Genomic DNA, 6667 nt, shown 5'->3' on the forward strand with positions numbered 1-6667 from the left:
ATAATTATATTTATTATCATTAGGAATGAAGTCATGTGTTTATGCAAAGCGTTTCAATCATGCAAAAAGACAGGCGCGACTCGTTTAGGTGTCGAATTACGCCTCTGTATGTTGTTTTGCATTAAATATGATTTAAAGCACAGTAAAGATTTTATAGATAAAATAAAACATACACAAACCTGAATTTCACAGAGGAAATGCACCAAATCTGCGACGCTGAGAAGAGAGCTGTTGTCTGGAGACTGGAGAGTTCAAACTGCCCGCGCTCACTGACTCAACCAACCGTCGAGTTGTCGTCACGTCAGAGGGTGGGGGAGGGGTGCATTGTTTTAATTGAGTAAACTCAAATTTTAAGAGTGTGTTAAATATATTAATAATATTGATTTGAATTAAGTAATATTTTTGTTTCTTGAAACAGATCAGTTTAATTCAACATTCTCAAATATTTTGATAGAAATTTCACAAATATATTAAGTATATTATAAAGAAATAATTGGTTAGTCGAATACTAAATAATTTTATTGAAAACAACTTAAATATATCTGTAAATTTTAGATAAAATGAACTGTTGGATTTTTACTCAATTATTTTGGTATGTTTAACTCAAACAATCAAGTACACGATATTCAGAGATTTTATTAAGTTAATAAAGTTAAAAATGTCTGTAATATTTACTAAGCCACAGAATTATTTTTTACAGTGTACGTTACCTGTTTATCTGCATCAGTAACCTAATCAATTGGGATCTCGGTGCTGTCGCCACTTCTTAAAACATGCCGATATTTAACTTACTCTCGTTTTAACACAGGCTTCTGCGCTGCAAAGTTTGAAGTTCCCTTTCATATGTCATTTCGGTGCTGCGATGACGTCACAGTATGGGAACACCTCTCGGTGTGACGAATATCTGAAGCCCTATACCATCCTGCCAATCCTATTGGCCAAATAGCGCTTGGCACCGCCCTACATCATACCTGAGTGTCGCGCGCTATTTCGCTCAGATTTCATTTTCTTCAGGAAAGCGAATCATCTGTGCCCTAAGGAAACCATCTCGCGTTCTCAGCGTTTTTTTCTTCAAGCAGTGTTCAACTCCTCTTCGCGGACGCGATGAGTCAACGAAAGGTAAGAGCCGTATAATGGGTTTATCATGGGGAGGCACTCATGAGAGGTTTGTTTAGCAGCCTCTCTACATGTTCTCTCCGTGATAGCCTGCAGCTACAGTTCTGCGCTCTAGAGTGTATTTTCTACAGGTCGCCTCGCGTCTAACCCCTGCCGTTACGAGGTGGTGGTTTGGGGCGATGTGTGCGGCTTGGACTATGAATACAATGATGCGCTGGAGTTTTTCCACTTTGCTCGCTCTCCCCCACTCGAGTGTGTTAAATCAGCAGATTTGCTTTTACAAACAATGTTTGTCCACCGCAGCTTCGGACTCAGAGTAGGCTCTGGCCATCACATGCGGTTCTCTCCCTCTGAGCGGACAGGAGAAACGCGCCTCCCCTTCCTCAGTGAGCTGTTGAATGTGGTTACCCGCGTGGTGGATAAACTATCCCCCCGTGAGCCGCTACCCTTCTTCACGGACCTCCACCAAGAGGTTTCGAGGTCCTGGAAGCAGCCTTGATCAGCGCACATCACGAACGCCGCGGGTTTCCCCACCATTGCTGACATGGCGGACTGCTGTTATACAGCGATGCCGCTGGTGGACGAACTCTCTAGCCGAACGGATTGCGCCAAACTCGGCCGCGGTCTAAAGTCTCGTCTAAGGCGTGTCGAGTCTCGTCTAATCTCGGCAAATTTACTTCACTTGATGGCAGTTCTTAACGAGAAAGATATTACAACCGGAGGCTGTGAAAAAGCTGCGGGGGCCAACAGATTTGGCGCTAAGTGCTACCAAACATACTGCCCGAGCAGTGAACAGTTCTATGACGGGAATGTTAACGGTCGAGCGCCACCTTGGCTAATCTCGTCAACATTACAGAAAACCTGAGTTGGACGGCAAAAGCCTCTCGTCCTCAATCCCCTTATAGCAGTTCCTATACTTCTGCTGTTCGTCAGGGACTGTGCCCTCCACTAGAGAGTGCTGTTGGACTGCTAACGCACATCCAACCCTCTCACTGCAGTCCCCACGCTCTAACATTGACTGTCTCGCAGCAAAGGCACCTCGAACATCATTGGATTGAGCTATCACTTGAGCGCCCCCTCAGACACTCTGCACAATCCAGCCTTCAGAGTTTGAGGGACGGCACAAGAGGCTGACAAAGACGGCCAGTTTATGACGGCTCACACAGCTGCCGCGTTCTCGCTAGCGGCGTGGCCCGATGTTTATCTTGTTGGATTAAATCCTGCCGTGTATATGCTTCAGAATTATACACAACGAAACCGGCGACTTTGACGCATGCGCTTCCCCTCCTGTTCGTCAGGGACTGTGCCCTCCATTAGAGAGCACTGTTGGACCGCTAATGCACATCCAACCCTCTCACTGCAGTCCCCATGCTCTAACACTGACTGTCTCGCAGCAAAGGCACCTCGAGCATCATTGGATCGAGCTATCACTTGAGCGCCCCCTCAGACACTCTGCACAATCCAGCCTTCAGACTTGGGACGGCACAAGAGGCTGACTAAGACGGCCTGTTTATGACGGCTCACACAGCTGCCGTAATCACGCTATCGGCGTGGCCCAATGTTCATTTTGTTGGATTTAATTCTGCTGTGGATACGCTTCAAGATTAGACACAACGAAACGTAGTGACTTTGACACATGCTTACGGACACTGTGAGCTTTCCGTGCTCGGACGTTAATGCATGTGGGAACGCTGCAGGCGGAGGCTTGGAAACCACTACGTTTTATGGGCAGCAGGGTAGCGCTTGCCCGGCATTTTCACTATGGGTGTTACGCACAGTTCGTCACAGATACACCATTCAGTTCAGAAAGGCCCGCCTCTTTGCCGTGGAAATCTTCCCATGGTTGTTAAACCAAATCGTGGTGCTGCGGCAGGAGCATCTCTGCTGGGAATAGGGGCTATAAAAGTAGAACCCTCTCAGATGGAGTCGGGTTTTACAGCCGCTATTTTGGTAAAAAATAAATAAATAAATAAAAGTGACGATTTACGCCGTTTGAATCTTGCACTCAGGATGAGCAAAATCAAGATGTTAACAGTAAAGTCTATTCCGTCTCAGATTCAACCAAACAGTTGGTTTGTCACGATTGATCTGAAGGATGCATATTTTCATATTCAGATCATCAAGAGACACAGGAAGTTCCTCAGATTCGCTTTAGAGGGCAAAGCGTATCAATACTGTGTTCTTCTTTTCGGCTTAGTCTTGGCTCATAGAGTATTTTCGAAATGCATGGACGCAGTTTTGGCCCCGTTGCGGCTCCAGGGCATTTGTGTATTGAATTGCCTGGACGATTGGCTGGTGTTAACACAATCGCAGACTCAAGCACACTCCCATCGGGATCTTGTGCTGAATCATCTAAACAGCCTTGGCTTATGCACAAATTTCTAGAAGTGTGTTTTAATTCCCTCTCAGCGGATAACCTTCTGGGAATAGACTTCGACTCTCGCGTGATGACAACAAGACTATCTCTTCCACGTGTTCAGTCTCTCACGTCATGCCTGCGCCATTTCATAGCAGGTTGCGCAGTGACGGTGAGTTTGTGCCTCAGACTTTTGGGTCTAATGGTAGCGGCATCCCCTGTAATCCATCTGGGCTTGCTTCATATGCGCCCATTTTCAGTAGTGGACGAAAAGCCAAAACATTTCACCAGGTTGTTTTCCGCATTGTACGATTCCGGTGACACGGAGGTGTGTTATGTCGATAAAACCATGGATGTCAGCTAAATTCCTTCTAACTGGAGTTCAGCTGGGGATTCGTGCTTCCCACGAGACTGGCACGACGCAAGCGTCTTAGACCAGTCGGGGAACTGTTCATCAAGGACACCCAGCTCATGGAGCATGGACGGCGACACAACGCGGCTGGTATATAAACAGGTTGGAATTGCTGGCAGTTTTTCTAGCTCTCCAGTATTTCTTGAATCTGCTGACCGGCCGTCATGTACTACTCAGGTCAGACAACATAGCGGTTGTGTCGTATCTAAATCAGCAAGGAGGATTACGCTCTCACCCCCTGTGCAGGCAGGCGAGGATTATTCTTCTTTGGTCTCAGAACAGATTTCTGTCGATCCGAGTGGTTCATGTCCCCGGGCACTTGAACTTCGGAATGGATTTGTTCTCCAGACAGAGCCTGGAGCAAGGGGAATGGAGGTTGCATCACCAAACAGTAGCCTATATGGCAAGTATTTGGAGAAGCTGAAGTGGACTTATTCGTGTCGAGCACAACTACGCATTGCCTGCTATGGTTCTCCCTATGCCCTCCATCGCCCCTAGGCTTGGATGCATTAGCTCACGATTGGCCCAGGACCAGCTTATGCTTTTTCTCCAATTCGACTAATTCCAGCGGTGTTATCCAGAATACGGCTGGACAGAGTGGAGCAGCTGCTGCTGGTGGCTCCGTGGTGGCCCACACAGCCGTGGTTTGCGGATCTGGTCAGTCTGCTAGCGGGCTCTCTGTGGGAGATTCCCCTCAGACAGGACTTACTATCGCAAGCACGAATGATGACTTGGCACCCAAGGCCAGATCTATGGAAGCTGTTGGCATGGCCTCTGAGCAGAGTGAGTTAATATGCCCCGGTGAGTTAAACCACCGAGACTATAATGAATTCCAGGGCAGTTTCTATGAGACGCTTTATGCTTTCAAATGGAAACTGTTTATTGCCTGTGGAATTGATAATTTAGATCCAGTTTACTACCCCGTGGCTTCAGAACTGGAGTTTCTTCAAGACCATTTTTTTGATGAAGTAACACCAGCCACTCTTAAGTTTACGTGGCAGCCATTTCAGCTAACCATGTATATATAGATGGTACTTCAGTGGGCCATCATCCGCTGGTCTCTCGCTTATACAGGGTTTGCGACGGCTAAGGCCTTTCCCGCCCTGCATGAGTTCCTTCATTGGAATTTATTCATTGTGTTGCAAGGCCTATCAGAACATCCGTTTGAGCCCTTGGAAATTGTAAAAAATAAAGAAATCCTACTTTAAAGACAGTTCTTCTTGTGGCTTTATCCTTCCTCATGAGAGTTGGGGATTTGCAGACTCTTCTGTTTCGCCCTTTGCATGGACTTTTCGCCAGGGTTCGTGAAAGTACTGCTGCGACCGAGGCCTAATTATGTCCCTAAGGTCGCCTCGAACCCTTTTCACTTTCAGCAAGTGGTCTTGGAAGCTTTGTCTGTTAGGACACAAAATAGAGGCCATGCTGTCACAAAGCAGTGCATGCCTCATTGGTTGGTGGAGACTATATCTTTAGCCTATGAGGCGCGCAGACTTGCTTCGCCCTTAGGAATTAGAGCTCATTCCACGAGAGCAGTGGCTTCATCACAAGCTTTCTCAGTGGTTCTTCTATATATGACGTCTGTGCTGTGGCAGGATGTTCCTCACCGAGGACGTTTGTCAAGTTTTACAGTCTGGATGTGAGGATGGCTCCTGGCTCCCAGGTTCAGTCCGCTTGAGCAGATGCTTTCCTTGGATTCCAACTATCAGGTACGTCAGGCGTTATGGTATAGGGTTCCCATATGGTGACGTCACCGCAGCATCAAAGTGACCTATGAAAGGGAACATCTCGGTTACGTATGTAACTACGGTTCCCTGAATAGGGAACGAGATGCTGCGGTCCCGGCCGTTCCGTACCTTGATAGCATTTCTTCAGTTCATGAAATCTGAGCGGAAAAGTGCGCAGCACTCAGGTATACGATGCGTACGCATGCGTAGGGCGGTGCCAATCGCTATTTGGCCAATAGGATTGGAGGGATGGTATAGGGCTTCAGACATTCGTCACACCGAGAGGTGTTCCCATACGGTGACGTCACCGCAGCATCTCGTTCCCTATTCAGGGAACTGTGGTTACATACGTAACCGAGATGTTTCTTAGATTTTACACAGGTTCCCCAGATGTTAATGATAATTTTCGTTAAGAACTTCACCAATTTAAAGCAGCCGTCGAGGTGACGTTTAAATTCTAAGCAACCGTTGGAAAACGGCTACAAACGCTGTCTTTTTTTCTGTTTATGTACGTGACGTAAACACGCGAAGATGCCGATTTCCCGCAAAATCGGACCCGACACCTTAAATTATAAATCAATAAGCCTATCGTTGTAAAATCGAGGTAAGATATTTGCTCAGAAACTGATTTTTGTTCATTTTAAAGCGAAACATTAACATACTTCAACTTTAATAAAAGAAGGAAAAGAAATCCCAATGCTATTTCAGCAGAAGCCCATCGCCAAAGAGGTTCAACAAAAAAGTGCTTGAATTTAATTCACATATTTTCATGTGCAGAAACTGAACATCCATTCCTGAAAGAAACTTTTGTGTGCCAAAACTCATTAAAGCACTTATCAAACTGCAAGGGGCAAAAAAAAGAAATTAATCAAGAAACAAAGTAATATATATTGTGCTCATGAAGAAATAATTTCAAAAAGTGATAAAATATTTATATGCATTTTCGTAAGTGTCAAACAATACAAAAGCAGAAATGATGAAAAAATTTACTTGCACCTGTAGACTGAATAAAATGTAACCAGCCTGTTAATTGGAGTTTTTTTCATAACCAGCTTCAAC

At 45.7% G+C, this 6667-nt stretch overlaps 1 protein-coding gene across 1 annotated transcript in view; it reads left to right on the plus strand.

Annotated features, from left to right (window-relative positions):
* Positions 1-6667, plus strand: part of LOC132107724 (phenylalanine--tRNA ligase beta subunit-like) — a 297726-nt gene that overhangs the window by 130285 nt on the left and 160774 nt on the right. The gene's annotated exons all lie outside the window — the stretch shown is intronic.

Source organism: Carassius carassius, chromosome 28 (genome assembly GCF_963082965.1).
Source record: "Carassius carassius chromosome 28, fCarCar2.1, whole genome shotgun sequence".
NCBI lineage: Eukaryota > Metazoa > Chordata > Actinopteri > Cypriniformes > Cyprinidae > Carassius > Carassius carassius.